The sequence below is a fragment of the Cynocephalus volans genome, chromosome 17 (assembly GCF_027409185.1).
Source record: "Cynocephalus volans isolate mCynVol1 chromosome 17, mCynVol1.pri, whole genome shotgun sequence".
In the NCBI taxonomy this organism is placed as follows: Eukaryota; Metazoa; Chordata; class Mammalia; order Dermoptera; family Cynocephalidae; genus Cynocephalus; species Cynocephalus volans.
The window spans coordinates 11,073,151-11,097,163 of NC_084476.1; the positions used below are offsets into that span (position 1 = coordinate 11,073,151).

At 36.8% G+C, this 24,013-nt stretch overlaps 1 protein-coding gene across 2 annotated transcripts in view; it reads right to left on the reverse strand.

Moving 5' to 3' along the window:
- The window catches only part of MVB12B (multivesicular body subunit 12B), a 181,965-nt gene that overhangs the window by 131,451 nt on the left and 26,501 nt on the right, over positions 1-24,013 (reverse strand). The gene's annotated exons all lie outside the window — the stretch shown is intronic.

Consider the following 24,013-nt stretch of genomic DNA (forward strand, 5'->3'; position numbering starts at 1 on the left):
GTACAGCCTCCTGCTGGAGCCAACCAACTCAGACTACAAAGCCTGGCTCTAGGCTTATTGCTGGTTTTAACAAAGGGGCCTTGGAAAAGACTCAACAATGCAAGGAAGGCAGGAAGAGTTAAAGTGATGGGATTTAAGAGAAGACAAGTGAAACTCGTTCTGTTTGTGAATCATGCTCAATGACAGGAGGCATGAAAGCAAAAGAAATGAACTAGCCCTCGTGACGAAGTCACTCTTCTTATTTACTCTATCACTCAGCTCTCAAACCACATTGCCAGCTATAATTGCATTTCAATCCATGTAGAACACAACATAATTTAGCTGGATGTTGGCATCCAATACCCCAAACACAGAAAGACAGAACAGAAAAGAGCCAGCTAATTCAATTCAATAGGTGTTCTATGCGTGCCTGGTGGAGTACATGTGCACCCAGGCACTGTGTTAGGTGCTGGGGGTACAGCTACGTGAAAGACCCAGCTCCACATCCTCCAGAGGCCTTAGCATGCAGGGAGAGACACACACGAACTGACAACTGCAATTAAAGAGTGGTAAGAGCTGCAAAGAGCTGCAATAGAGGAAGGAAAAGGCATCATCAAAACACAAAGAGCCACAACATAATTCCACAGGGAGAGGAATGGCGAGCATGTGCAAAGGCTCACAGGCAAGAATGGGAACAGCACCTCTGAGAACCGTAGAGTTCCAGGGGGCAGAATCAGGGCTGCAAAGGTAGGGAAAGGGAAAATCAAAAGAAGTCTTAGATGCCAGTGAAGTCCATCTGTTTGGTAAGTACCTACTGAGTACAGTGTGCTGGGCATTCAGTGGTAAATGAAACAATGTGTTTGCCTTTGAATCTAAAAGCAGAGAGCCAGAGAACAGTGCTAAGCAGGTGAGTAAGCTAATCTTTCAGAAAGTTTCCACTGGCAGTAGTTCAGAAAAGACTGGAGAAGGTTAGAATGGAGCTAGGGAGGTGCACTGGGACACAATTCACTAGGCCTTAACAAACAAGGGCAGAGGATAGTGTTAATGTATATTTGCTTAGTGAACAGGCCAACCCTTCTTAAACTCTTCCCCTCTCACCTGCCCATCCCCACAAACATGGTGGAATTTGCCATTACATGACTTCCCATCACAGGAACCTTGCAAACTTGTCATACTAAACCATGAGCCAAAGGGTCATGGAACAGCCAGAAAACAAGGGGTGGGGCAGCGGGGGTGGGTTGGGGGGGGGCAAAGGGATGGGAATTACAAACAATAAAATAATTCAATGAGGTGGTTGGATATGAGAAATATATTATTTAAAAATAAGTTTTCCGGGCCAGCCTGTGGCTCACTCGGGAGAGTGCAGTGCTGATAACAACACCAAGGCCATGGGTTCGGATCCCATATAGGGATGGCCAGTTTGCTCACTGGGTGAGCGTGGTGCTGACAACACCAAGTCAAGGGTTAGGATCCCCTTACCGGTCATCTTTTAAAAAAAATAAATAAATAAAAATAAAAATAAGTTTTCCTCTATGCAAAATATGCAAACCATAACCAATAACCATTTAAAGAATAAAATGGGGGAAAACAGTAAAATTTACAATAGCAGGGTCAATTATCAAGGTTAAATTAGCTCTGTAAAATAAACTAGGAAAATTCCCACCTTTTTTCAAAGCTTTAGGATAGTTTGTATGATGTGGGAATTATCTGTTCCTTGACAATTAGAGCAAATGTTACCTTAAAACAATTTGGGCCTAGTGCTTTTGTTGGAAATAATTCTCTAACTACATTTCCAATTTCTTCCTTGGATACAAGATTGTTATAGGATTTCCTCTTAAACAGCAGTAGAAATTATCTAACTCATCAAGATTTTCAATTCTAGTCGCATAAGGCTGCACATAAGAGCAATATACCATCTTCTCTTGCAATTTTCAAATCTTATGCCCTTACTTTACTTTCCTCAATGTAAATTTTGCTTATCTTTATTTTATTATTAGATTTTATTATTAGATTTGCCAGAATTTTACCTATTATGCTTTTTTCAAAGACTCAATTTTTGGCCAACAACTCTCCCTCCTTTTCTCTGACTTTTAATTTCTGATTTTATCTTTGTTATTTCCTTCCATGTGTTTTTGTAGCTACCTGAGCTGTGGAACAAATGGACTAATATACATGTGTTTGGAGCCTCAGTAAAGGGGGGAGTTGATGAAGAAATATCTTAAAAATGACTAGAAATTTTCCAAACTTGATAAGATCTATAAACCCACAAATTCAAGAAGATCAATGGACCTCAAGCAGAATAATCATTAAGAAAAGTACACCAAGGTATATCATAATCAAAATGCTTAAAACCAGTGATAAAGAGAAAATCTTAAAAGGAGCCTGAGAAAAAAGACTCATACATACAGAGGAACAAAGATAAGAATGACAGCAGCCCTCTCACAAGAAAAAAATGCAAGCCATAAAATGACAAAACGACATCTTTAAAGTACCAAAAGAAGACACCAGCTTATAATTCTATACCTAGGAAAAATATCTTTCAAAAACAAATATGCAATAAAGACTTTTTTCAGACATACAAAATCTGAGAGAATAAATTACGAACAGATCAACACTACAAGAAATGTTCAAAAAAGTTCTTTGGATTGAAGGAAAATTATATCAGATAAAAATACAAATCTCCACAAAGTAATGAAAAACACCAGAAATGGTAATGTAAGGATAACTGTATTTTACTATTTCTTAAGTCTTTTCATAAGATAATAAAAATTTAAAGCAAAAATGATAACAATGTATTATGGGATTTATAATATGTGTAGGAGAAAAATGCATGACAACAGCAGCACAAAAGGCCAGGAGGGGAGAAATAAACATACTGTTCTTATCCTCTACATGAGTTTACTTAAAGTTTTATTACTTAAAATTAGACTGTGATATATTAAAGATATATGATGTGAGCACAAAAGCAACTACTAATAAACAACTACAACAAAAAAGAGCTAGTAAGCCAATAGAGAAAATAAAATGAGGTAAAAATAATCAGAAAGATGGTGGGGGGGGGGAAAGATAGGGAAAGGGGAACAAAAAACAGATGGAAAAACACCCCAGAAATCAAAGATCAATATTGGTAGATTTAAACCCAATCACATCAACAATCACATTAGACATAAATGGTCTAAAAATCCCAATTAAAAGGAAGAAACTGTCAGATTGGAAAATATGCTATTTATAAAATACAAACTTTAAATATAAAGACACAGATGGGTTCAAAGTAAAAAGATAGAAAAGAGATATTTCATACTAACACCAATCAAAAGAATGCTGTAGTGGCTATACTAATACATGACAAAGTAGATTTCATAACAAGGAATATTAGAAGAGATAAAGAGAATCACTTAATAATGATAAAGGGGTCAATTATTCAAGAGGACATACTATTCCTAAATGTTTACACACCTAATAACTGAGCTTCAAATTACAGAAAACAAAAACTGATAGAACTGAAAAGAGCAATAGAGAAATCCACAATAATACAGATTTCAATACCCTTCTCTCAATAATTGATAGAACAAGTAAAGAGAAAATCAGTAAAAATACAGAAGACTTAACCCATTCAATCACCTTGATCTAACTGACATTTGTAGAATGCTCAACTGCAACAACAGCAGAATACACATTCTTTTCAAATGTACAAGAAACATTTACCAAGAGAGATCATAGCCTAGGTCAGGGTGGATGAAGCATAGCCCACAGGCTAAATCCAGGCTGTAGCCTGTTTGTGTGCAGTCTATGAATTACAAATGTTTTTAATATTTTCTAAGGGTTAAAAATAGTAATATGCAATAGAGATCATATGTGGCTTACAAAGTTTAAAATATTTACCATTCAGCCCTTTACAGAAAATATTTGCTGACCCCTGTTTTAGGCCACAAAAATATGTTCTCTGACCACATGAAATTAAATAAATTGTCAATAACAGAAACATATCTTTAAAATCCCCAGATATATGGAAACAAAACAATACACACCTAAATAACCCAAGGGTCAAAGAGAGAAATTAATATTGTGAATAAAACTAAAATAACACAACATAATAAAATTTGAAGAATGCAGCCAATGCAGAGTTTAGAGGAAAATTTGTAGCATTAAATGCTTATATACAAAAGAAGAAAAGTCTCAAATCAATTACCAAAACTTCCACCTTAAAAAACTAGAATGTTAAACACAAAGTAAGCCAAAGAAAGAAAATAATAAAGAGAAAAGTAAAATAGAAAACAGAAAAATAGAGAAAATCAATAAAACCAGCAGCTGGTTCTTTGAGAAGATCAACAGAATTGACAAAACTCTAGGGAGACTGAGAGGGATAAAAAGAGAAATGACACCAATTATCATTCTAGGGAATGACAGCGAGAATATCCCACAGATCTTATAGAAATTAAAAGGATAATAAGGAAATATTATAAACAACTTCATGTCCAGGAATTGGAAAATATAAATTAAATTAAATGGAAAATTCCTTGACAGACACAAATTACCAAGACTCATTCAAGAATAGACAACCTGAGCAACACTATATCTATTTATATCTATTTTTAAAATGGGACTGTTGTTAAAAAGCTTCCCACATCCAAGCCCAGAGAGCTTCACTGGTAATTCTACAAAAATTTACAGAAGAAATAATACCAATTCTACATTAAATGTTTCAGAAAACAAATAAGTAAGGTACACACTTCTCAACTCATTACATGAGACCAGTATTACCCTAATACCAAAACCAAAAACATTATAAGAAAAGAAAACCACAGATCAATCAATATTCCTCATGAATATACACATAAAATTTCTGAACAAAATTTAGCATATTGAGTCTAACTATATAAAAAAGACAACACATTACGTCCATGTGGGATTTACTCCAGAAATGCAAGGTTGATTTAATATTCAAATATCAGTTAGTGTATTTCATCATATTAAAATATTAAAAAAGAAAAACTTAGATGGAGATAAAGCACTTGACAAAATTCAACATCCATGTATGATAAAAACTCTTTGGAAGGGTACTTCCTATTAAAAAGTATCTATAAAATAAGTCTATGGCTAACACCATATTTAAATGGCGAAACACTGAATGCTTTTTCCCTATGATCTGGAACAAGACAAGGATGTCTATTTCACCACTTCTACTCAATAGTGTACTGGATGCTCTCTCTAGCCAGTGCAGTAAGGCAAGAAAAAAAAAAATTAAAAAGCATATAGACTGGAAATGAAAAAGCAAAATTCCTTTTATTCACAGATAATATCACTGTTTATGTAGAAAACTGTAAGGAATATCTTTAAAAGCTATAAGAACTAGTAAGTGAGTTTAACAAGTGTATTGGTTCATTTTGTGTTGCTATAACAGAAATACCTGAGACTGGGTGATTTATAAAGAACAGAGGTTTATTTGGCTTATGATTCTGGAACAGCTGCATCTGGCATGGGCTTCAGGCTGCTTCTACTCATGGCAGAAAAGCAGCAGGCAGCCAGCAGGTACAAGCAGATCACATGGCAAGAGGAAGCAAGAGAGAGAAAGAGGGGAGGTACCAGGGTCTATTAAACAACCAGCTCTCGTGGGAACTAAAAGAGTGAGAACTCACACATCAATCCCCCAGGGAAAATAAATACCGTTCATAATGGCATCAAAAATATGAAATGCCTAGGGATAAATTTGACATAACAGCTGCATGGCTTGTATACCAAAAACTAAAAGATTACTGAGATAAATTAAAGAGGACTTAGACAAATGAAGAGATGCAACATATTCACCAATCTGAAGACTCAATATTGTTAAAAGTATAAGCAAATTACCTATACATTTAATACAACCCCACTCAAAATCCCAGCAGACTTTTTTTTTTTGTAGAAATTGACACGCTGATTTTTATATTAGAATTCAAAGGACCTAAAACAACCAAAATGACTTTGATAAAGAATAAAGTTAAAGGACTACCCAATTTTAAGAATATTTTAAAGCTAATCAAAGAGGTGTGATTGGCAGACAGAGATATGTAGATCAATGGGATACAATACAGAGTCCAGCAATATACCTATATATATATGATCAACTGATTTTTGACAAAGATGCCAAAGTAATTCAATGAAGAAAGGATAATTTTAAAAGAGAGGGTGCTAGAACAATAGGACAGCATCTGTAAAAAAGTGATCCTTGATCCATACATCATACCATATATAAAAATTCACCTGAAATAAGTCATTGACCCAAAATCATAAAACTTCTAGCAGGTATTAAAGGAAAAAATCTTGACCTTGGGTTTGGCAAAGATTTCTTATATGTAACTAAGTATAAAAGAAAAAAATTAATAAACTGAACTTCATCAAACTTTCAAAGTTCTGCTTTTCAAAAATAGTCTTAAGAAAATGAAAAGGCAAGCTACAGACTGGGAGAAAATATTTGCAAAACATATCCAACAAAGGACTTATATTTAAAATATACAAAGAACTCATCCAACTGAATAATAAAACAAATAACCCAATAAAAAATGAGCAAAAATTTGAAAACTTCAAAGAGGATATACTAATGTAAAAAAAAAAAAAAAAATCTCAAAATCATTAGGTATTAGAGAAAGACAAACTAAAACCATAATCAAATACACACCCACCATTAGAATGGCTAAAATTAAAAAGAATGACCATATCAAGTGTTGACAAGAATACAACTCTAATGCTCTGCTGGTGGAGAAGTAAAATGAAATAACCACTTGGAAAATAGTTCTGCAGTTTCTTAAAATGTTAAACATACATCTACCATATGATCCAGCCATTCCACTCCTAGGTATTTATCCAAGTGAAATGAAAGACTTGTCCACACAAAGACTTGTATGGGAATATTCATCGCAGCTTCATTGTTAATAGCCCAGACTGGGAACAACCCAAATAACCATCAACAGGAAAGGTGTCATATAGGTATATGAGGGTACTTCAAAAACTTTGTGGAAAAATAGAATTGAAAGATAATATAAACCTTTCCATGAGCTTTTTGGAGTACCCTCCTACAATGGAGTACCAACTAGTTATTAAACAAATAAAGAAGAACTACTGATACACTCAACAATATGAATGAATCTTAAAATAATTATTCTGATAGAAAAAAGCCAGATAAAAAAATTTTGAGAGAAAAAAGCTAAACAAAAAAAAAGAATTTATATAAAGTTCTAGAAAATGCAATCTAGTCTACAGTGATAGAAAGTAGACCAGTGGTTTCCTAGGAATGGGGTCTGGGGAGTGAGGGATGCATTACAAAAGTGAAGGAGGAAATTTTGGGGGGTGATGGACATGTTCATTATTTTGATTGTGATGATGGTCTCACAGGCGTGTACATACATATGCCCAAACTCACCAAACTGTACACTTTAAATACATGAAGTACATTGTATGTCAGTTATATCAAGATAGCTGTATAAATAAATCCATATACAACAGAAATAAAAATAGAAAGCAGACATAAAGTAACAGAAATGGCAAGACATATGAGGAACACTATAAAACTTTACTGAAGGATATAAAACAAGACCTAAAAAAATAAAAATACAAACCATGTTCCTAGATGAGAACACTCAATATTGTAAATTTGTCAATTCACCTCAAATCAACTATTACCTCACTGAAATTCTACTGATAATCAAAACATAACATTTTGTGCAATTTGACCAGCTGACTCTAAAGTTGTTTTAGAAAATATAATACATGGTAATTAAAAAAATTGTTGAAAAAGAGAAAAAGGAAGAAAATAGCTCTGTCAAACATTAAAACATGCTATAAAAGCCTCGAAGGACTTCTCGGAAGATGGCAGACTAGAGGGGTCCTGGGCATTCCTCCCACAGAAGATCGAAATGAGCCCACCACCAGTGCCACCATAGTTGCCAGAGCCATTATCTGGTCCCAGAACTGTCACCCATCACAGAGCAGCTCCCACAGAGCAGCAGTCCTGTGGGTTGCCCATCACTGCAGCTGAGGACTCCACAGAAGCAAAGAAGGCAGCTGCAACCACCACCGCCATTGCTGTCACCTTGAGTTAACCCTACTGCTACCAAGAACACTGCACATGCAAGGGAGACAGCTGCAGCTGCAACAATGCTGCTGCAGCCACCACAAGATAACCCCACTGCTGCCACCACAAGGTAACCCCACTGCCTCCAATGACACTGCAGACACAAGAGAGGCAATTTAAGCTGCTGACACCACTGCTGGGGACACAAGGTAACCCTGCTGCCACTGCAGATACTGTACCTGTGCAGGCTGTCACTGTGGACTCCACAGCCAAGCAGGCAGCTGCTGCAACCACCACTGCTGCAGTCGCCACCACCACCAGTACCACCAGTGCCACCAGGCAGCCACCATAATCATGCAAGCAGCCCACCCCACCGGAGACACTGCTGCCACATGGGCAGCCCACCAAAGCTTCCTCCACAACCACCACTACTGCAAGGGTGGCCTGCTACCACAGCAGCAGCCACAGCAGACACTTCCACTGTACAGGTGGACAACATCCACTCAACTACATTGACACAAAGAGGGTCACCAGCAGAGTCCAGGGAAGGAGAATAATGAAAGAAGTAACTGCTCTACCAGATGACCAGACATCAACATAGAGATACTAGAGATATGAAAACACAAGAAAACAAGTACACCAAAAGAATACAATAACTCTCAAGTACCAGACCCCACAGAGCAGGAAACCCTTGAAATGACTGAAAAGGAATTCTGAGTAAAAATTGTAAGGAAACCCAATGAGATATAAGATGATGCAGTTAGACAACACAATGAGGAAAATCATCAAGGATATGAGGGAGGAAATTTACAAAGATATTAAAACTTTAAAAAAAGAATGTGGCAGAATTCATGAGAATGACTCATGAAGGAGTCATTCAATGAAATAAAAAACACACCTGACAGCTTAAGCAGCAGACTAGAACAAGCAGAAGAAAGAATTTCTAATCTTGAAGAAAGTCTCTTTGAAATAACTCAGGCAGACAAACAAAAAAAAATTTTTTTAATGAAGAAAATCTAAGAAAGATACCAGTCAACCTCAAGTACACAAACATCCAAATAATGGGTGTTCCTGAAGGGGAGGAGAAAGGAAAAGGCACTGAAAACATATTCAATGAAATAATAGTGGAAAACTTCCCAGGTATAGGGAGAGACAAGAACCTTCAGATTCAGGAGGCTGGAAGATCCCCAAACAGATTCAATCCAAAAATATCCTCTCTGAGACACATTACAGTCAAACTGGCAATACTCAAAGACAAAGAAAGAATCCTAAAAGTGGCAAGAGAAAAGTATCAAGTCACCTATAAGGGAGCCCTTATTAGACTAACAACCAACTTCTCAATAGAAACTCTACAGACCAGAAGAAAATGGAATGATGTATTCAAAATACTAAAAGAAAAAAACCTGCCAGCCAGGAATACTATACCCAGCAAGACTATCTTTCAGAAATAAGAGAGAAATAGTGTATTTCCCAGACAAACAAAAACTATGGGAGTTCACCACCACATGACCAGCCCTATAAGAAATCCTCAAGATAGTCCTGCATCTGGAATCCAAAAAACAATAATCACTACCATGAATGCGCAAGAACAAAACCAATTGGTAGAACAATAATGCAAAAGAGAATGATAAACAACCTGTATTTTACCACCTCCAATACCAACACCGAAGGCAAACAATAAAAGGGAAAGAAAGAAACAAAACATATTTAAAACACCCAAATGAAAAATTGATAAAATACCAGTAGTAAAATAATATCTTTCAGTAACAACCCTAAATGTAAATGGATTAAATTCCCCACTCAAAAAGACACAAACTGGCTGACAGGATTAAAAAGCTAGACCCACCTATATGCTGTCTACAAGAGACTCACCTTACCTGTAAAGACACACACAGACTAATAGTGAAGAGATGGAAAAAGATAAACCACACAAATGGAAACCAAAAATGAGCTGGAGTAGCTATTCTTATATCGGATAAAATAGACTTTAAACCAAAAAACATAAAGAGAGACAAGGAAAGCCACTATATAACAATAAAGGGATCTATCCAGCAAGAAAACATAACACTCACAAATATATATGCACCCAACACCAGAGCACCCAGATATATAAAGCAAACAATATTAAACCTAAGGAAAGAGATAGACCCAAATACAATAATAGTTGGGGACCTGAACACCCCTCTCTCAACATTGAATAGATCATCTGGCAACAAATTAATAGAGAAACACAGGATTTAAACCACACCTTAGACCAACTGGACTTGGTAGATATCTACAGAACACTTAATCCAAAAACCACAGAATATACATTCTTCTCATCAACACATAGAACATTATCCAGGATGTGCCACATGTTAGGTCACAAATCAAGCCTCAAGAAATTTTTAAAAATTGAAATCATTTCAAGTGTTTTCTCAGACCACAACAGATTAATACTAGAAATCAATAACAAGCAAAACTCTGGAAAATAGATGAATACATGGATAAACAACATGCTCCTGAACAAAATATGGGTCCAAGAAGAAATTAAACAGGAAATAAAAAAATTTCTCAAAACTAATAAAAATAAAGACACATCATACCAAAACCTGTGGGATGCCGCAAAAGCAGTACTAAGAAGGAAGTTCATTACAATAAATGTGTACATCAAAAAAGTAAAATAGAGGGCTGGTACCGTGGCTCACTGGGGAGAGTGTGGCGCTGGTAGTGCCAAGGCCGCGGGTTCAGATCCTACATAGGGATGGCCAGTGCACTCACTGGCTGAGCATGGTGCAGACCACACTGTGCCGAGGGTTGCATCCCCTTACCGGTCGGGGAAAAAAAGTAAAATAAATAAAAATAAAATAAAATAGAAAAATTCCAAATAAACAATACTGCACCTCAAAGAACTAGAAAAACAAGAACAATCCAATCCCAAAATTAGTAGATAGAAATAATTAAGATCAGAACAGAACTAAATTAAATAGAGACTCAAAAAAAAGATACAAAAAATCAATGAAACAAAAAGTTGGTTTTTGAGAAGATAAACACAATATACAAAGGATTAGCTTGGCTAACTAAAAAAAGAAGAGAGAAGACCCAAATAACAAAAATCAGAAATGAAAAAGGAGACATTACACCAATACCACAGAAATGCAAAGAATCATTAGAGACTATTATAAACAACTATATGCCAACAAATTTGAAAACCTGAAGGAAATGGATAAATTTCTGTAAAGGTAACAAGCAATGAGATTAAAGCAGTAATCAGCTGTCTCCCAGCAAAGAAAAAAAACCCAGGACTTGATGGCTTTACTGCCGAATTCTACCTAACCTTTAAAGAGGAATTTATACCAATTTTCTTTACTGTGTATTGATTGAATTGTGTCCCCCAAAGTCCATATATTAGAAGCTTAATTCCCATTGTAATTGTTAAGGGTAGGAAATCCTGTTATGGTAATTGAAAGGTAGGGCCTTGAAGAGGTGATTAAGTTGATGGTTTAATGGTGGATGTGAGTATGGTTCTGAGGACCTTAAAAGGACAGCATGTGCAAGTCTCTCTCTCTGCTCCACCATTTTCTGCCATGTGAGAACCCTGCATTGCTGTAAAGCCACCACCAAAGAAGACCCTCACTAGAGCTCCCTGGGCTTTGGACTTCACAGCCTCAGAAACTGTAAGCAATAAATTTCATTTTCTTACAAATTACCCAGTTCCAGGTATTTTGTTATATGCAACAGAAACAGACTAATACACTCTTCAAACCATTCCAAATAATTCAAACAAAGGCCATCCTCCCAGACTCATTCCATGAGGCCAGCATCCCCTGACACCAAAGCCAGAAAAAGATAAAACAAAAAAAGAAAACTACAGGCCAATATGTTTGATGAACATAGATGCAAAAATCCTCAATAAAAAATTAGCAAATAGAATACAGCAACACATCAAAAAAAATTAAACACCACAATCAAGAGGGATTCATCCCAGGGATGCAAGGATGGTTCAACACACACGAAAGTCTATAAATGTGATAACACCACATCAACAAAACCAAGGGAAAAAAAACCATGATTATCTCAATAGATGAAGAAAAAGCATTTGACAAAATTCAACATCCCTTTATGATAAAAACGCTCAGAAAATTAGGTATAGAAGGACAGTATCTCAACACAATAAAAGCCATACACAACAAACCCATCACCACTATCATCCTGAATGGAGAAAAGCTGAAAGCTTTTCCCTTACAAATGGGAACAAGACAAAGACGCCCACTCTCACCACTCCTATTTAACATAGTATTGGAAGTACTAGCCAGAGCAGTCAGGCAAGAGAAAGAAATAAAGGGCATCCAGATTGGAGAAGACAAAATCAAACTGTCCCTGTTTGCAGATGACATGATCCTATATACAGCAAAACCTAATGACTCTACAAAAAAACTCTTAGAGCTGATAATCAATTTCAGTAAAGTCGCAGGATACAAAATCAACATGTAAAAATCAGTAGAGTTTTAATACTCCAACAATGAGCTAGCAGAAAAAGAAATCAAGAAAGCAAGTCCATCTGCAGTAGTCACCAAAATAATAAAATACTTAGGAATCAATTTAACCAAGGACATGAAAGATCTCTACAATGAGAACTACAAATCACTGTTGAAAGAAGTACACAAAAAGATGGAAAGACATCTCATGCTCTTGGATTGGAAGAATTAACATTGTGAAATGTCCATACTACCCAAAACAATCTACAGATTCAATGCAATCCCCATCAAAATACCAATGACATTCTTCACAGAAATAGCAAAAACAATCCCAACATTCACATGGAACAACAAAAGACCCAGAATAGCCAAGTAATACTGAGCAAAGAAAATAAAGCAGGAGGCATAACACTACCTGACTTCAAACTAAACTACAAAGCAATAGTAATCAAAACAGTATGGTACTGGCATAAAAACACTCAGACCAATGGGAGAGAATAGAGAACCCAGAAATCAACCCGCAAACTTACAACCAACTGATCTTCAAGAAAGATAACAAGAACATACATTGGGAAAAAGACTGCCTCTTCAATAAATGGTGCTGGGAAAACTGGACATCAATATGTAGAAGAATGAAACTATATCCATACTCCTCACCATATACCCAAATCAACTCAAAATGGATTAAAGACTTAAATATAAGACCTGAAACTATAAAACTCCTAAAAGAAAACATAGGAGAAACACTTCAGGAAGTAGGACTAGGCAAAGACTTTATGAACAAGACCCCAAAAGCACAGGCCACAAAAGGAAAAATAAACAAATGGGATTATATCAAACTAAAAAGCTTCCACACAGCAAAAGAAACAATTTACAGAGAGAAAAGACAACCTACAGAATGGAAGAAAATATCTGCAAACTATGCATCAGACAAAGAATTAATATCCAGAATACACAAGGAAAACAAACAACAGTAAAAAAACAAGTAACCCAATTAAAAAATGGACAAAGCAGCTGAAAAGGCATTTCTCAAAGGAAGATATACAGCCAACAGACACATGAAAAAATGCTCAACATCACTCAGCATCAAGGAAATGGTAATCAAAACCACAATGAGAGATCATATCACTCCAGTTAGACTAGCTATTATCAAAAAGACAGAGAATAACGAATGTTGACAAAGATTGAGAGAAAGGAGGAACCCTGCTATACTGTTGGTGGGACTGTAAATTAGTGCAGCCATTATGGAAAACAGCAGGGAGATTCCTCAAACAAATACAGATAGGGCTGCCATATGATCCAGCAATTCCTCTGCTGGGTATATACCCAAAGGAATGGAAATTATTATGTCAAAGAGATACCTATACTCCCATGTTTATCACAGCCCTATTTATAATAGCCAAGAGTTGGAATCAATCTAAATGTCCATCATCAGACAACTGGATAAGGAAAATGTTGTATATATACACAATGGAATACTACTGTGCCATAAAAAAGAATGAAATATGGACATCATATCAACATGGATGAACTTAGAGAAAATCATGTTAAGTGACATAAGCCAGGTACAGAAAGAGAAATACTACACAGGAGACAACAGAACTGAAGCTACCAGAGGTGGAAAGTCATGGTGGAGGTTACGGGAGAAATTGGTAAAGGGCCATGAAGAATGATTACACTATATAATGTTGAATATACTAATTATCCTGATTTGAGCATCACATATTGCACACAGGTATTGATCTTCTACTCTGTACCCCAAAGATATATACAATCAACTATGTTACAATAAACAGAAACAAACAAAATCTTTGAAAACATTATGCTAACTGAGAGAAGCCAAATAAGAAAGGTCACATATTATCTAATTCCATTTATATGAAATATCCAGAACAGGTAAATCCATGGAGACAGAACACAGATTGGTGGTTTCCAGGAGCTGGCAGGGAGGGGAGAATGGGGATCAACTTCTTAATGGGTTCAGGATTTCCTTTTGGAGTGATGGTTGCACAACACTGTAAATGTACCAAATGCCATTGAATTGTTCATTTTAAAATGGTTAATTTTATATTATGTGCAATGTCTCCTCGATTTTTAAAAAATCAAGGAATTGATAACTTTGAAAAAAATGCATGCTATAAACTTTCAATAACTGAAACAGTGTGTTTACTGTGTAAGAACAGGTTAAATAGATTAACAAAACAGAACACGACCTAGAAATAGTCAGGAAAATTCCCTCTTTGGGGCCCAAGCAGATGCCACTCTACAACAAGATTTCTCCCTGTGGTCACCAGACTGCTTCCTAAATCAGTTGAAGCCTGCAGGCCTTAGGTTATAAGCAAGATGTCACAACATAATGCAGTACTTTAGATATAGGCATAAAAGCTAGAGTTGAATGTTAAGGGCATGATTTGCTGTTGGTGGTATAACGTGACCTAACCTGAGTGTTTTGAATGCCCTTGGCCCTGGCCCTGCTGCAGTACAGCTGCTATTATACCCACTGGCAGCTATACCTATGCCTCACATCCCTGCGCTGAAGGGCAAGGCCAACCCAGAATCCTCACAGACCCCTAGGACCAGTCTCCACCCTCCACCCCGGGGTCTGGCTTCAGGCCAACAGGGGTCAGAAGGAGGTGGCAATAAAGCTTATTTTTGCCTCCCTCATGTCCTACATTCTCCATGTAAGGGCCCTATCCCTTAAGTGGAACAGAAATTGCTCTGAGTTTCCTCTCTGGGATTGGAAATGAGCTTTCAATCAGACTACAGCACAAACCTGTGCATATGCAGGGGTCTAGTTTATGACAACAGGGCACGTCAAACAACAGGTAAGAGATGGTGTTCGGAACATGGCTACACATTTGGGAAAAAAGCAAGTTAGGCTCCACCTTATACCGTACTCCAAAATAAAAATCTGGATGTTTAAAAAGCCAGATCAATAAAACAAGATGAAGTATTAGCTAAAAATATACAATTATATTTCTATTATCCCGGGGTTGTCAGATAATTTTCTCTTTAATTTTTTAATGTTTTTATGTTAAATAATTTCAGATTTAGAGATAAGTTACAAAAATAATGTAAAGAATTCCTGTATACCCTGTCCCCAGATTCCCTAAAATGTTAACATTTTACCATATTTGCTTTCCCTCTCTCTTCCTCTCTCATTCAAGAGTACTCCAAAAAGCTCGTGGAAAGATTTGTATTATCTCTTAATTCTATTTTTCCATGAACTTTTTGAAGTGCCCTCATATACGTATACTCTTATACACACTTATATGTACGTGTTTGTGTGTGTGTGTTCATGTATTCATTTACATGCTGTGTCCTTCTCAGGGTACCATATCAGGAGACACGATATTTACTTCTCTGTACTGATAATATTAATTTGGATCACTTGCTTAAGGTGGTATCTGCTTGGTTTCCTCATTTTTATTCCTTTGTAATTAATAAATATTTTGTGGGAGATACTTTAGATTCTCTACACATATTGTTTCTTATAAAAATTTCATTTCCTAGTTTCAGCATCCAGACAGATCTTTTAAAGCATTAAGACCAAAAACATAAATAGGAAGAGGTTAACAGATGTGACAACATAAAGACTAAACACTTTAATAAGATGAACAAACTTACCAACAAAGTTGATGCTATGAACAAAACTGAAAGACAATGACGATTGGAGAGAAAAATATTTGAAACATATATAACAGGCAGAGAATTAATACATAGAATATATGAGGGAATCCTATGAATCAATTTTAAAAAGCCAGCCAAATGAGTCAACCATAAAAGCCAGAAATTAATAGTAAAAATAAAAATGGCCAATAAACATGAAAAGATGCTCAGTCTCATCACTAATCACAGAAATGCCAATTCACACAATGAGCTCCAAGTTTGAAAAAATAACAAAAGGACTGATGATAAGGAGTGACGATAAGGATGAGGGTAATTACGTATTTTGTACACTGCTTACTGTAACTACGAAAACTTAAAATGCACATATCCTTTGATCCATTAGCACACGCCCAGAAATGTATGTACAGGGACACTCATCACAGCATTGCTTTTCACCAAAAGAAATGACCAAAAAGAAAAACCTAAATTTTCATCAGCAGGGCAATGGTTGCTATACAGTGGAACAACATATAGCCATTAAAAAGAATGAGTCTAAGCTCTATGTCATGACATGGAAAGACTTCCTACACATACTGTTAAGGGGAAAATTAAAAGTCAAGGGACATGGCATACTGCATATGTGCAAATAGTAAAAAGAAGCAGCTAATAGCTATAACATGCACGCTAGTGCCAGTCACTGTTCTAATCACTTTACAAACATTAGCTCATTTAATCGTCACTACAATTGTATGAGGAAAGGACTGCTATTAATCCCCACTTTAGAGACAAGACAACTGAGGCACTAAGCGGTAAAGTAATCTGACCAAGGTCATACAGCTAATAAGTGGTAGAGAAAAGACCTGAACCCAAGCAGGAGGATTACACTATGCTTTTGACCATTAAACTATACAGCCTCTCTCTCTATATAAATAGGTAGCTGCAAATTTGTAGATAAAAGATTGGAAGGATCTAGACCAAACTGTAAAAAATAATTAAAACTGGGAAAGGGAAGGTGACAGGGACTCACTTATTGCTTGAATCTTCTATAATGAGAATATATTTGTATAATGGGTGGGTACTTTAAGAAGTTTGTGGAAAAACAGAACTGAAAGAGAATACAAATCTTTCCATGATCCCTCATACTTGTGCCATTAAAACAAAACAATACTTTACAAAGACATGAATGAATCAATGAGTGAATGAATGGAACTGGCTGGTAGATCTCCTGGATGTCCACCTACTTCAAGAACCAGAACAGATATTTCCTTCTAGTCTGATCTCCCCATTTGGAGATATTTCACAGACTCTCCCCCTTTAGTCATCTCAATCTTTCAACAATATAGCTCACAACCCACAATCCTCAACTCCAGGCACATCTCCTCTTCTAAAATGCACCATCCCTCATGCAAACAGCCTTTTAATACTATCAATGTGGACCACAAAAATTGAGAAAGGTGGCCCTGAAGCACTTTGAATCTTGCAGAATTTAAGGAATAACTGGCAAGTATTTTATGAGCACATAGTAGCATACTTACTGCCTATAAACATACTAATAAGTCTGAAACACAAACGTTTTGGAGAGATTACTGACAGGCTTAGAAAAATCAGATTCTCTGGTTAGCCCTGATTAACATAAAATTAAAGCAAGCCAGCACTTCCACTTCCAGGAATATGGAATAGACATACTTTTCCCTATTCCTCCCACTATGTATAAATAAAAATCCTGGACATCATATGAAAAAACACAAGAAGACTCCAAAAGGTGAGAGAATAAAGCAAACCAACCAGGAACTTCAGGACCCAAGGAACAACATGGTGTTGAGTTCCACGGTTTTCTTTTTGCCTTATATATCCCAGACTTTTAGCCAAAGAAACCAGCAGCCCAGAAACAGCAACAGACACAGACAAAGACAAAAACAAAAAAGCCCAAACAAAAGCCTGCTTTCTCAAGTCAAAGGGGCAGCCTAGTAAGGCAGAAAACTTTTAGATAATAACCACGCTACTCCAGCCAAACACCACGTAAAATACTATGGCCTCTCTCCCCCCATGCCAGCAAAGCCAGAGTAAGGAGCCTAGACGTCCATCCTCACCAAGTGTAAGAGGAGCCCCACACCCCAGCCAAGATGGTGTCAGAAAAGGCCAAGCAGGGAGCCAGGACTTTCACCCCTGCTGGGCAGTGATGAGACACCCTTCCCACTTTCCTTCTCCAGTGGGTTGATGTTGAGAAGGCCTAGCAGAGATCAGGATTTTCACCACGACATCTAATGAGGCCACCTCCCCAACCCTGTGATGTCAGTGGAGCCACAGGGGAGCTACGATGAAGCCCTCCTCCCAGGAAGGCATACATGGAGGCTTAGTGGGGAGCCAGAGCCCCACTTCCACCCAGCAGTAACGAGGAGCCTCACCTCCTTGTGTATCAATGGAGGCAAAGCAGGGAAATGACTTCTACCCCTACCTGGCAATAAAGAGCTTGTACCCCTGTCCCCACCTTTTCCTGACAAAACAGTGTCAGAAAAAGCCAGCTAAGAGAGGTTTACATAAGATCAAGATTCTCATAACATAATACCCTGAATGTCCAGGTTTCAATCAAAAATCACCCATCATACCAAGAAACAGAAAGATCTCAAACTGAATAAAAAAAAGACAAGCAAAAGATGCCAAAACCAGGATGACAGGGACATTAGAATTATCTGAAAAGAATTTTAAAGCAGCCATCATAAAAATGCCTCGCAGGGCAATTATGAACATGCTTAAAACAGATGGAAAAATAGAAGGGCTCAGCAAATACACAGAAAATATAAAGTAGCACCAAACTGAAATTTTAGAACTGAAAAATGCAATATTGAAATAAACTAAATGGATGGACTCACAGTGGAATGGAGGAGAGAGAAGAAAGAATCAATGAACTGGAAGATAGACTAGAAATTACCCAACATGAACAAAAGAGAGAAAACAGACTTAAAAAAAAAATAAGCAGTGCCTCAGAGACCTGTGGGACTATAACAAAAGATCTAACATTCATATCAACAGAGTTCTAGGAGAAGAGAAAGAGAGCGAGGCTTAAATGTACCTGCAGAAGTAACAGCTAAAAACTTCCTAAATTTGGCAAAAGCATAAATCTATAGAGTCAAGCAGGTAAGAAAACCCCAAACAGGATAAACCCAAATAAACCTATGCCAAGAAAAATTATTGTCAAACTTCTGAAAAATTAAGACAAAGAAAAATTTTTGAAAAAAGTGATAAAAAAAAAAATGACACCTTACTTACAAGGGAAGAAGAATTTGAATGACAGCAGATTTCTCACTAGAAATCACAGTGGCCAGAAGGAAGTGGCATATAATTTTTCAAGTGATAAAAATTGTCAGCTTAGAATCCTATATCCAGAGCCCACTCCGGTGTGCATCCCCCAGAGAGGCCTGAGAGCTGCCAGGCCCACATGCCCCGAGCCATGTGCGCTAGATCAGGTAGGCACTGCCACAGGACTACCAGCCCAGGACAGTGCACACTGCCCAGAGAAGTCTGAGAGATGTCAGGCCCACAGGGCCCTGAGCAACCCACGCTGGATCAGGTAGGTGCCATGGTGGGACTTCCAGCCCAGGCCAGTGCACAGCACCCAAAGAGGCCCAAGAGCCGCCAGGCCCACAGGGCCCCAAGCCACCCATGCTGGAACAGGTAGGTGTTGCTGTGGGACTACCAACCCAGGCCAGTCCCTTGCAGTCCAGAGAGGCCCAAGACTCCAGGCCGCAGGCACTGAGGCAACCATGCAAAATTGGCATTCCCTGCACGATCCTAACCAGACACTAGGGTGGAATGAGTGGACCATGAAATACCCTGCCACAATGACTACACACCAAAGGAAAGATACCAGAAATATGAAAAGTCAAAAAAATACACCACCACCAAAGGATAATAATAACTCTTAAGCTCTAGATTCTAAAAAATCAGGAAGTCCTTGCAATGACTGACAAGGAATTTCGAGCAACAATTCTAAGGAAACAAAATGAGATGCAAGAAAACTCAGTTAGACAACACAATGAAATGAGAAAAAGTATACAGGACCTGAAAGAAGAAATGTACAAAGAAACCAACACCCTGAAAAAGAACATAGCGGAGCTTGCGGAGCTGAAGGATTCAGTCAACACAATAAAAAACATAACAGACAGCTTAACCAGCAGACTACAACAAGAGAAGAGAGAATTTCTGACCTTGAAGATGGGCTGTTTGAAAATAACAAAGGTGGACAAAACAAAAGAAAAAAGAATTTAAAACATTGAAGAAAATCTAAGAGAGATAACAGACAACCTTAAGCACTAAAATATCTGAATCATAGGTATTCCAGAAGGGGAGGGAAAAGGATATGGCACTGAAAATATATTCGACCAAATAATGGCAGAAAACTTCCCAGTTATAGGTAAAGACACAGATATTCAGATTCAGGAGGCTCAAAGATCCCCAAACATATTCAATGCAAAAAGGCACTCTCTAGACATGTTATAGTCAACTTGGCAAAACACAAAAACAAAGAGAGAGTCTTAAAAGCTGCAAGAGAGAAGCAACAAGTCACCTATAAGGGAGCCCCAATCAGACTAACATCAGACTTTTCATCAGAAACCCTAAAATCTAGAAAAGAATGGGATGATATATTCAAAATACTAAAGGACAAAAGTTGCCAGCCAAGCATACTTTACCCAGCAAGGCTATCCTTCTGAAATGAAGGACAAACAGTATATTTCTCAGACAAGCAAAAACTGCAGGAGTTCACTACCACATGACCAGCCTTACAAGAAATTCTCAAGGAAGTACTCGGTTTGATACCTGAAAAACAACCATCACTGCCATGAATACTCAAGAAAGAACAAAACCTAACAGTAAAACAAAAATGCCAACAATAAAGAGAAAAACTAGTTTATCTATCACCCCAGGAAACCAACAAACACAGAAGACAAACAGAAAAACAGAAAGAAAGGAACAAAAGATACTTAAGACAACTAAACAAAAATCAATAAAATGCTAGGAGTAAGTCAACACCTTTCAATAATAACTCTAAATATAAAAGAATTAAATTCCCCACTCCAAAAACCAGAATGACTGACGGGATTAAAAAGATGGACCCAACAATATGCTGCCTTCAAGACACTCACCTCACCTGTAAAGACACACATAGACTAAGAGTGAAAGGATGGAAAAAGATATACCATGCAAATAGAAATGAAAAACCAGCTGGAGTAGCTATTCTTATATCAGATACAATAGACTTTAAACCAAAAACCATAAAAAGAGATAAAGAGGGGCCACTATATAATGATAAAAGGATCTATCCATCAAGACGACATAAGTCATAAGTATATATGCACCCAATTGTCGGAGCAGCCAGATTTATAAAGCAAACACTATTAGACCTAAAGAATAAGATAGACACTAATACCATAATAGTGGGAGACCTGAACACCCCACTCTCAATATTGGAAAGATCAACTAGGCAAAGAATCAACAGAGAAACACAAGATCAAAACAATACTTTAGACCAATTAGAACTTGGCAGATATCTACAGTGCATTACATCAAACAACCTCAGAATATTCATTCTTCTCATCAGTACATGGACCATTCTCCAGGACAGATTACATGTTAGGTCAGAAATCAAGTCTCAACAAATTCAAAAAATTGGAATTATTCCATGTATTTTTTCAGCTCACAATGGGTTAAAATAGGAAATGTATAACAAATGAAACTCTGGAAACTATACAAACACATGGAAATTAAACAACATTCTACGTGATAACATATGGGTCCAAGAAGAAATTAAACAGGAAATCAAAAAATTTACTGATACTAATGAAAATAATGATACATCATACTAAAACCTGTGAGACACTGCAAAAGCACTACTAAGGGGGAAATTTATCACATTCTTACTTCAGAAGAATGGAAAGATGGCAAATAAACAATGTAACACTTCACCTTAAAGAACTAGAAAAACAAGAACAATCCCAACCCAAAGTTAGCAGACAGAAAGAAATAATTTAAGATCAGAGCAGAACTTAATGAAATAGAAATGCATAAAACAATGCAAAAGGTTAATGAATCAAAAAGTTGGTTTTTTGAAAAGATAAATAAAATTGACAAACCATTGGCCCAGAGAGAAGACCCAAATAACAAAAATTAGAAATGAAAAAGGTGATATTACAACTGATACCTCAGAAATACAAGAAATCATTAGGGACTACTATAAACAACTATATACCAAAAAATTTGAAAATCCAGACGAAATGGATAAATTTCTGGATACACACAAACTACCAAAACTGAGCCAAGATACAGACAATCTGACAGACCAATTACAATAAAAAAGATTGAAGCTGTTATCAGAGGCTCCCAACAAAGAAAAGCCCAGGACTAGATGGGTTCACCGCAGAGTTCTACCAGACTTTCAAAGAGGAATTGATACCAATTCTCTACAAACTATTCCAAAAGATTGAAACAGAGACCATTCTCCCAAACTCATTCTATGAGGCAAATATCACCCTGATACCAAAACCAGACAAAGATACAACAAATAAAGAAAACTACAAGCCAATATCCTTGATGAATACAGATGCAAAAATCCTCAATAAAATACTAGCTAACAGAATACAGTGACACATACACAAAATTATACACCATGATCAAGTGGGATTCATCCCACAGATGCAAGGTTGGTTCAGCATATGCAAATCAGTAAATGTGATATATCACATCAATAAAAGCAAAGATAAAAACCATATGATCATCTCCATAAATGCTGAAGAAGCATTTTACAAAATTCAACATTCATTCATGATGAAGACTCTCTACAAGTTAGATATAGATGGAAAGTATCTCAACACAATTAAAGCCATATATGATAAGCCCACTGCCAATATCATCCTGAACAGGGAAAAGCTGAAAGCTTTTTTTTCCCCTTAAGAGCAGCAACTAGACAAGGATGCCCACTCTCGTTACTCCTATTCAACACAGTGTTGGAAGTACTTGCCAGAGTAATCAGAGAAGAGAAGGAAATAAAGGGTATCCAGATTGGAAAAGATGAAGTCAAACTGTCCCTGTTTGTGGATGATATGATCCTATATATTGAACAGCCTAAAGCCTCTACAGAAAAACTCTAAGACTTGATAAATGATTTCAGCAAAGCTGTAGCATACAAAATCAACACACAAAAATCAGTAGCATTTCTATACTCCAACAGTGAACATGCAGAAAAAGAAATCAAGAAAGCTAGCCCATTTACAATAGCCACCAAAAAAATAAAGTATTTAGGAAAAAAGTTAAACAGGATGTGAAAAATCTCTACGAAGAGAACTACAAACCACTGTTGAGAGAAGTTAAAGAGGACATAAGAAGATGGAAAGATATCCCATGCTCTTGGATCAGAAGAATTAACATTGTGAAAATGTCCATATTACCCAAAGTGATCTACAGATTCAATGCAATCTCCATCGAAATTCCAATGACATTTTTCTCAGAAATGGAAAAAACTATCCAGACACTTACATGGAATAACAAAAGACCATGCATAGCCAAAGCAATCCTAAGCAAAAAAAATAAAGCTGGAGGCATAACACTACCTCACTTTAAACTATACTACAAAGCTATAATAACCAAAACAGCATGGTACTGGCATAAAAACAGACACATGGATCAATGGAATAGAATAAAGAACCCAGAAATCAACCCATACACCTACAGCCATCTGATCTTTGACAAAGGCACCAAGACTACATACTGCGGAAGAGACTGCCTTTTCAGCAAATGGTGCTGGGAAAACTGGATATTCATATGTAGGAAAATGAAATTAGAACCATACCTCTCACCAAAATCAACTCAAAATGGATTAAAGAATTAAATATACATCCTGAAACAATAAAACTCCTTAAAGAAAACATAG